This window comes from Gorilla gorilla, chromosome 14 (genome assembly GCF_029281585.2).
Source record: "Gorilla gorilla gorilla isolate KB3781 chromosome 14, NHGRI_mGorGor1-v2.1_pri, whole genome shotgun sequence".
Classification (NCBI taxonomy): domain Eukaryota; kingdom Metazoa; phylum Chordata; class Mammalia; order Primates; family Hominidae; genus Gorilla; species Gorilla gorilla.
The window spans coordinates 55,356,170-55,366,550 of record NC_073238.2 but is presented as its reverse complement, the minus strand read 5'-3'; positions in this window follow the sequence as shown (position 1 = coordinate 55,366,550).

The following is a 10,381-nucleotide window of genomic DNA, read 5'->3' as shown; positions in this document are numbered from 1 at the left end:
GGAGGCTGAGGCAGGAGAATGTTGTGAACCCAGGAGGCGAAGCTTGCAGTGAGCCAAGATCGCGCCACTGCATTCCAGCCTGGGCGACAGAGTGAGACTCAGTCTCAAAAAAAAAAAAGGGGGGGGGGCAAAGGACATGAAATGACACTTCTGAAAAGAAGACATCCATGCAGCCAACAAACATGAAGAAAAGCTGAACGTCACTGATCATTAGAGAAATGCAAATCAAAACCACAATGAGATACCATCTCACACCAGTCAGAATGGTGATTATTAAAAAGTCAAGAAACAACAGATGCTGGCAAGGCTGTAGAGAAATAGGAACACTTTTACACTGTTGGTGGGAATATAAATTAAGTCAACTATTATGGAAGACAGTGTGGCAATTCCTCAAAGACCTAGAGGCAGAAATACCATTTGACCCAGCAACCCCATTACTGGGTATATACCCAAAGGAATATAAATCATTCTATTACAAAGATACATGCACATGTATGTTCATTGCAGCACTATTTACAATAGCAAAGTCATGGAATCAACCCATATGCCCATCAATGATAGACTGGCTAAAGAAAATGTGGTACATATACACCATGGAATACTATGCAGCCATAAAAAGGAATAAGATCATGTTCTTTGCAGGGACATGGATGGAGTTGGAAGCCATTATTCTCAGCAAACTAACACAGGAACAGAAAACCAAACACCACATATTCTCACTTGTAAGTGGGAGCCGATTGATGAGAACACACGGACACATGGGGGAAACAACACACACTGGGCACCTGTTGGGGAGGATTGTGGGGAGGGAGATCATCAGGAAGAACAGCTAATGGATGTTGGGCTTAATATCTGGGTTATGGTGGCTGGGCGCGGTGGCTCACGCCTGTAATCCCTGAACTTTGGGAGGCCAGGGTGGGCGGATCACGAGGTCACGAGATCAAGACCATTCTGGCCAATATGGTGAAACCCTGTCTCTAATAAAAATACAAAAATTAGCTGGGCATGGTAGCGCGTGCCTGTAATCCCAGCTACTCGGGAGGCTGAGGCAGGAGAATTGCTCGAACCCAGGAGGCAGAGATTTCAGTGAGCCAAGATCGTGCCATTGCATTCCAGCCTGGGCAACAAAGCAAGACTCTGTCTCAATAAATAAATAAATACATACCTGAGACTGGGTAATTTATTAAAAAAAAAAAAAAAAGGTTTAGGCCAGGTGCAGTGGCTCACACGTGTAATCTCAGCACTTTGGGAGGCCGAGGTGGGTGGATCACCAGAGGTCAGGAATTCGATACCAGCCTGGCCAACATAGTGAAACCCCATCTCTACTAAAAATACAAAAATTAGCTAAGCATGGTGGCGTGCGCCTGAAATCTCAACTACTCAAGAGGCTGAGGCAGGAGAATCGCTTGAACCCGGGAGACAGAGGTTGCAGTGAGCCGAGATCATGCCATTGCACTTCAGCCTGGGCAACAAGAGCGAAACTCTGTCTCCAAATAAATAAATAAATACAATTAAAAAAAAAAGAAAGGAGGTTTAATTGACTCACTGTTCCACAGGCTGTACAGGAAGCATGGCTGGGGAAGCCTCGGGAAATTTACAATCATTGTGGAAGGCAAAAGGGAAGCAGGCACATCTTACATGGCTAGAGCAGGAGGAAGAGATAGAAGAGGAGGTGCTACATGCTTCTAAACAAGCAGATCTTATGGCAACTCACTAGCACAAGAACAGCAATAAACGGGAAATCCACCCCCATTACCTAATCAACTCCCAGCATGCCCCAACTCCAACATTGGGGATCATAATTTGACATGAGATTTGGGTGGAGACACATACCTAAACTATATCAGAGACCAGTTGGCCAGAAGAGAAATTAAATCTATTGAGTTATGATTTGATGTTGGTCCTATGATCCTCAAATAAGATTTATCATAAGGTTTAAGTGGCCCTTGATAAGAAGGGTAAAGACATTGTCAGTCTGATCAAAAAGCATGATGATGCATGCAGGAGATTTTTGGCTGGTTAGGTTGTTTACAGCCCTATGATTCTACCTATAACTCTCTTGGATGACTAATCTTCACCATTTTTATGATGCTTGTTGCTATATTATCTTTTTTTTTTTTTTTTTGAGACAGAGTCTCGCTCTGTCGCCCAGGCTGGAGTGCAGTGGCGCGATCTCGGCTCACTGCCAGCTCCGCCTCCCGGGTTCACGCCATTCTCCTGCCTCAGCCTCTCGAGTAGCTGGGACTACAGATGCCCGCCACCATGCCTGGCAAATTTTTTTTTTTTTTGTATTTTTAGTAGAGACCGGGTTTCACTGTGTTAGCTAGGATGTCCTCGATCTCCTGACCTCGTGATCTGCCCGCCTTGGCCTCCCAAAGTGCTGGGATTACAGGCGTGAGCCACAGCGTCCGGCCATCTTCACGATTCTTAACCCAGACAGTCCCTTCTATTGGTTCTAGGTCTTTAGGCAATAACTTAACTCTTTCAACCAGTTGCTAATCAGGACATTCTTAAATCCACACGACCTGGAAGCTCCACGTATGACCTGGGAGGTGGAGGCTGCAGTGAGCAGAGATTGCGCCACTGTACTCCAGCAGGGACAGAGCAAGACTCTGTCTCAAAAAAAAAAAAAAAAAAAAAAAAAAAAGTTAAGTATCTCCACAGATAGTTATTCTATGTTCACCTTATCTCATGTAAAGTGCCGATTTACTGAGCGTGTGATGAATAATACATAATTGACTATTCCCCTACCTGCTCCTTTTCTCTTGCAATATGTGGATTCAGTAATGTGATCACACCCTCCTTCTTTCCCCTCCAGCCTGCTTTTCCCCTTTAAATACTGAAGCCCTCAAAATCATCTTTGGAGAAAGGCACAGACCACAGACTGTTTCTGTGGTTCCGTGTTTGTTTCTTCCAGGCACATTCTTAACCTTGGCAAAATAAACTTCTAAACTAACTGAGACCTGTCTCAGATACTTTTTGGTTTACAGTGTCTTGCAGAATTATCCTTCAAAAGTGAAGGAGAGGCCAGGCATGGTGGCTTATTCCTGTAATCCCAGCACTTTGGGAGGCCGAGGTGGGTGGATCACGAGGTCAGGAGTTTGAGACCAGCCTGGCCAATATGTTGAAACCCTGTCTCTACTAAAAATACAAAAATTAGCTGGGCGTGGTGGCGTGTGCCTGTACTCCCAGCTACTTGGGAGGCTGAGGCAGAAGAATTGCTTGAACCCAGGAGGCGGGGTTGCAGTGAGCAGAGATCATGCCACTGTACTCCAGCCTGGGCGACAGAACGAGACTCCGTCTAGAAAAAAAAAAAAAGAGGAAAAATGATATAGGTCAGGAACTTGGATGTACATAAAGATAGGAAGAATATCAGAGAAGGAATAAATGTAAAATACATTTTTTAATTTTTTTTTCAATAGTTTTTTTGGGGAACAGGTGGTTTGGTTACATGGAGAGCTCTTCAGTGGTGATTTCAGAGATTTTGGTGCACCCATCACCCAAGCAGTGCACTGTACCCAATGTGTAGTCTGTTATCCCTCACCCCCCTCCTACCCTTCCCCACTGAATCCCCAAAGTCCATCATATCATTCTTATGCCTTTGTGTCCTCATAGCTTAGCTCCCACTTATAAGTGAGAATACACAGTATGGTATTTGGTTTTCCATTCCTGAGTTACTTCACTTAGAATAGTGGACTCCAGCTCCATCCAGGTTACTGCAAATGCCATTATTTTGTTCCTTTTAAATTAATTAATTAATTATTTTTGAGACAGAGTCTCACTCTGTCACCCAGGCTGGAATACAGTGGCGCCATCTTGGCTCGCTGCAACCTCCGCCTCCCAGGGTCAAACGATTCTGCTGCCTCAGCCTCCTGAGTAGCTGAGTAGGACTTTCACTCTGATGCCCAGGTTGTTGTTGATCTCCTGGGCTGAAGAAATCCTTCTGCCTCAGCTTCCCAAGTAACTGGGACTACCAGTGGGGACCAGTGCACCTGGCAAACTATTTTTGATTATTCTTAATTGATATAGCAGACAAATGTTCACAGTAATAATTGCAACAATGTAATGGGTGATTTTAGTGTATGGATAAGTAAAATCAATGGCAACAATGTTCTAAGAGATGGGAGGAATTGTGAAGTGGTATAGGTATTTGAAAAAGGATTTAGATTTGCTGATTTAGATTGAAAACTCTAGGGTAACCACTAAAGAAATTTTAAGACCGGGCGTGGTAGCTCACATCTGTAATCCCAGCACTTTGGGAGGCCAAGGCGGGTGGATCATCTGAGGTCAGGAGTTCGAGACCAGCCTGGCCAACATGGTGAAACCATCTCTACTAAAAAATACAAAAATTAGCTGGGTGTGGTGGCAGGTGCCTTAATCCCAGCTACTTGGGAGGCAGAGGCAGGAGAATCATTTGAACCCAGGAGGCGGAGGTTGCAGTGAGCCAAGATAAAGCCATGGCACTCAAACCTGGGGGACAAGAGTGACACTTCTCTCAAAGAGAAAAAAAAAGGCCGGGCACCGTGGCTCACGCCTGTAATCCCAGCACTTTGGGAGGCCGAGGCGGGCGGATCACGAGGTCAGGAGATCGAGACCATCCTGGCTAACACGGTGAAACCCCATCTCTACTAAAAATACAAAAAGTTAGCCGGGCGTGGTGGTGGGCACCTGTAGTCCCAGCTACTCGGGAGGCTGAGGCAGGAGAATGGCGTGAACCTGGGAGGTGGAGCTTGCAGTGAGCCGAGACTGCGCCACTGCACTCCAGCCTGGGCAACGAGCAAGACTCCGTCTCAAAAAAAAAAAAAAAAAAAAAGAAATTTTAAAATGAGGCATAATTGATATGCTAAGAGAGGAGAGCAAATGGACTCATATAAAATACACTTCAATACCCTCTAATCAGTAATTGACAGATACAACAGGCAGAAAATCATAAGAACATAGTTAAACTGAATAGCACCATCAGTTAACTGGATCTAACTGATACTTTACTTCATCTAACAACAGCAGAATACACATTCTTCTCAGATTCACGTTGGACATTTATCAAAATATGCCACATTCTGGGCTATGAAACACACCTTAACAAATTTCAAAGAATAGAAATCATATAAAGCATGCTTTCAGATCACAGTGGAATTACATTAGAAATCCTAACAGAAAGCTGAAAATTCCCAAATATTTGGGAACTTCTAAATAACACATGGGTAAAAAAAGAAGTCTCAAGAAATTTTAAAATGTTCTGGATCAAACAAAAATGAAAATACAACTTAAGACTCGTGGGATGCAGTGAAAGCAGTCCTTAAAGGGAAATTTAAAGCATTGAATGAATGTGCTAGAAAAAAAGGAAAGACGTAAAATCAATCATTTAAACTTCTAACTTAGGAACTAGAGAAACAATAGAAACCTAAAACAAGCAGAAGAATAGAAAAAAATTAGAGCAGAAATCAATGAAATTAAAAATAGGAAATCAAGAGCATGTCTACAAAACCAAAGCTTGTTCTTTGTAAAGTTCAATCAAACTGATAAACCTCATGCAAGCTAACCATAAAAAAGAAACAAATTACTAATATTTTGTTAGCAATAAAAGAGAGGTCGTCAGTACTACCCATGGACATTAAAAGGACAATAAAGGAGTATTATAAACAACTCTATGCACACAAACTTGATAACTTAGATGAAATGGACCAATTCTTTGAGGCACCAATTACCAAAACTTATATGTGAAATAGATCCTCTGAATAGGCCTGTATCTATTAATGAAATTGAATCAATAATTAGTAATCTTCCAAAAAAAAAAAAAAAAGCACCAGACCATATGCTCCCCTGATGAATTTTACTAGTTAATGGGGATATATGATTCCCATTTATGTCACCCTTCTTTTAAAAAAATATTTTCATCATCCTTCTTTTAAAAAGATATTTTCTAAAGTTTGCTATAATTAGAATGTAATGTTTTCAGAGGTCAGGAGTTTGAGAACAGCCTAGCCAACATGGTGAAACCCTGTCTCTACTAAAAATACAAAAATTAGCCAAGCATGATGGTGCGTGCCTGTAGTCCCAGCTGCTTGGGAGGCTGGGGCGGGAGAATTGCTTGAACCCGGGAGGCTGAGGTTGCAGTGAGCTGAGATCGTGCCACTGCACTCCAGCCTGGGGAACAGAGTGAGACTTTCTCTCAAAAAACAAACAAACAAACAAACAAAAAAGAATGTAATGTTTTCAACGTAGAAATAACCAATTAAAAGACAGATAAGTAGCCTGTTTTGAAAAATGAGATGCAAGTCTTAAATGCTAATAGATTTGATATATTGAGATTAGTGGAGAAGGGAAATTTGCGGAGGTTTACCATGGAAGATTATTCTGTTGGTTCTGTGAAGGATGAGCTAGAATAGCAAAAATTGGGAGTGCAGTAGTATTCTAGGCTTGAAGTGAAGATGGCTTAAACTAGGCTAGTGAGTTTACCATTAAAAAAAAAAAGAGTACTAGGCTGGGCGCAGTGGCTCATGCATATAATCCCAGCATTTTTGGAGGCTGAGGCAGGAGGATCGCTTTAGCTCTGAAGTTCGAGACCAGCCTGGGCAACATAATGAGACACTCGTCTCTACAGAAAAAAAAAAAAAAAAAGAAGAACCAGCCAGGTGTGGTGGCATGCCTGTTTGCCTGTAGTCCCAGTTACTTAGGAGATGGAGGGAGGAAAATCACTTGAGCCCAGCAGGTCGAGGTTGCAGGGAGCTCTGATCACGCCACTATACTCTGGCCTGGGTGAGAGTAAGATCCTGTCTCAAAAACAAAAAATATTGAATAAATACAGGAGGTTGGCAGAAATAAGTTTCTACAAACTCTTTTATGATTTTGTAAGGCAGAAGTGATGTTTATGATACAATGTGAAATTGAATGCTTTTTTTGGTGGTAAAATATACATCAAATTAACCATATATATGCATACACATACATGCATATATGTATGTGTATATAAAAATATAAAAATATATTTAATATAGATTTAATATTAATATATCAATTTAATATTAACATTAATTTTAAATTTTTAATTTTATCAATATTTATATATTTATATAAAATATAAATTATATGTAATATATAAATATATTCATATATATTTATGTATTAAAACTATATATATATTTTTTTTTGGTAGAGACAGGGTCTTGCTCTGTTGCCCAGGCTGGTCGTGAACTCCTAAGCTAAAGCGATCCTCCCACCTCAGCCTTCCCAAATGCTGGGATTACAGGCATGAGCCACTGTGCCTGGCCTTAACAATTTTTAAGTGTACTGTCGAGTGACATTAAGTACATTCACACTGTTGTATAACCATCACATCATCCATCTCCAATGAATTAATTTTACGCTATTTTAGCCTGAGAATCAAAAATCAAGAGCTTTGTTTGATTTACAAAAGAAACCACACAGAATATATCAAGCCATTTAGAGAATATCTAAATTGCAATAATTGGCCTTTGGAGTTGTGTAAGATCAGAGTATTGGGAAGAGAAAAAGGAATGAGTCATGGTGCTAATGGCTAGAAATCAGATGCTGTTTAGTGTTTTTATTTTACATTTTGTCTTTTTTTTTTTTACATAAATGATACCAAGATTTTGAGTTGTTGCTATGTTACAATGCCTGTCACATAGCAACAACTCAAAATCTTAGCTAGTATCATTATAAACCAGTGCTTTAAATACACATTAAGTCATTCACTCCTTAAAACAAAGCTGGGAGGTAGGTACACTTACTGTTTTACAAATAAGAAAAGGAAGACATACAGAGATGGAATAACTTGCCCAATCTTACAAGCTATTAGGTAGCAAAAGAGGGAATGGCAATGATTGGTACTAGAACTTCTGTTTTAACCAGTGCACAATTTTTACTTTTCTGGATTTTGCTTCTCTGACCTAACAAAGTATCCTGGAGATCAATCCATGTAAGTACATATAAAGTTCCTTTCTTTTAACAGCTGTACACCATTGCACTGACTAGATGTAGCATAATTAATGTAACCAGTTTTGCACTGATAGCCCTTAAGGTTGTTTCCAATTTGATTTAGAAATAATGTCACATTTATTAGTCTTACATATCATCTCTTACATGTGTGAGAGTATCTATAGGAAATATTTGTCCAAGTGGTATTGCAAGGTCAACAGATAGGTGCTTTTAAATTTTGATCTATTGAAAAATTGCTCTCTAAAGAGGTTATATCAATTTATACTGTTCTAAAAATGTAAATGTTGGATATGGTATGGTAAAGTCAGTTTGGCCACCGAAGGAGATGATATTGAGGCTTGGAAGGAAGAAGTTTATTATACTCACAGGTCCTAAAGAAGGGGTCATCATGTGCCATGCAGGGCCTCAGAGGAAGCACCAGGTTTTGGTTAGGTAGTGTAAGACAGGATAGAGGGGAAAGTCTAGCCCAGAGCCTTCATTGTGGTTTCCATGGGAAAGTCAAAGCAGGGCAAAGTAAACTGTTTAGGATTGGCTAATATAATTCTGGCAGGCTTTGGGCTGGCTATAAGAATGGTCACTAGTTGCCTGGTATCTGGCCCTGGGATGATTTAGGGCAGAAGAAATACTGGCCTGATGTGTGAATTAGACCAGGTGGGTGTGGCTACAGATTAGGGATTAGCTGGTTTGCATAAGAAAGAGTGCTCAAGGGAGCCCTCAGTTATCTCTAAGAAGGGGCTCGCCCCGGGAGAGGCATCCACTTCCTGGCCAACAAGCTTTTTAAGATGTCAAAACATCAAAGTACAGGAAATTAAGTGAACAAAACAAAGCTCTTGCCCTCAGGGAGCTCTTTTTTGTTTGTTTGAGATGGAGTCTGGCTCTGTCACCCAGGTCAGTCAGTGGCATGATCTCGGCTCACTGCAACCACCGCCTCCTGGGTTCAAGTGATTTTCCTGCTTCAGCCTCCTGAGTAGCTGGGACTACAGGCGCGCACCACCATGCCTGGCTAATTTTTGTATTTTTAGTAGAGATGGGGTTTCACCATATTGCACAGGCTGGTCTCGAACTCCTGACCTCGTGATCCACCACCTCAGCCTCCCAAAGTGTTGGGATTACAGGTGTGAGCCACTGTGCCTGGCCCTGGGAGCTTACATTTCAAGTAATGTGCAGGGCCCATATGGAGAAAACTACATAACTTCAGAAAGACATGAAAGAACTGACTAAATGAAAAGACACACATGCTGATAGATAAGAAGAATGAATGTCAGAAAGATGGCAATTATTATCAACTCAAGTGTAGCACAAAATCACAAGGAGTTCTTTTGTGGGGAGTAGGGAAGACAACTTGACAAAAAGTTATTTGATATAATGAGTGGATATTTCTATGAATATCTTGAAAAAGTAGTTCAAAGTATGAAGTAACATAAGGATATATGCTGTACCAGAAGTTAAAACAGACTATAAAAACACAGTAATTAAATGAGTATGGTACTGGCACAATAAAAGAAATCCAGAAACAAACTCTAGTTTATATATAATATACATAAATGTGGCAAGTATTTTATTTTTAAGACAAGAGTCTCCCTCTTGCTGCCCAGGCTGGAGTGCAGTGGCATGTTCATGACTTACTGTAGCCTTGACTTCTTGGGACCAGGTGATTCTCCCTTAGTCTCCTGAGTAGCTGGGACCACAGGCGCATGCCACCATGTCCAGCTAACTTTTTCTATTTTTCGTAGTAGAGATGGGGTTTTGCCCTATTGCCCAGGCTGGTCTCGAACTCCTGGACTCAAGCAATCTGCCTGCCTTGGTCTTCCAAAGTTCTGGGATTACAGGCACGAGCCACCATTCCTGGCCTTTACTGTATCTTATAGATTTTTAATTCATAAATATCTGGTAGGGTTGATTCCCCTAGTACAGTTCTTGGAATGTATTAAAAACTGCATTAAAAAAACAAAAACTACTTTTGGTTGTTTGGATCATGTTTCTTTGAATATGGTTTCATTCAGATAGTGGACCTCATAGGTCCAGATGTCATAAGGGTTACCCATATATACCCAGTGTTAACATGTTGAGAAAAATGGAAAACCCCATAGTGGTCATGGAGAGGGGATGACAGATTACCGAGATTTTCTAAAAACTTATTTCTCTATTATTTGGATTTTTATATTTATTACAAAATTACTTTCATTATCTATCTATCTATCAATCGAAAGGTAATTGTGGAAATGACATCAAACACTTATGAAAACATCCAAGTAAGTTAAAAGCTGTTATGTTCTCTATTCCTCCAAAGCAGATGGAATATTACTATTTTTCATGACTTGATTTACTAAAATATTGGTGTTTGTTATTATCAAGTCTTTTCTGAGCAATCTTTATAACCATACTGTTTACGGAGATTTACCTTGCTTTCAGTTTTTGAGAA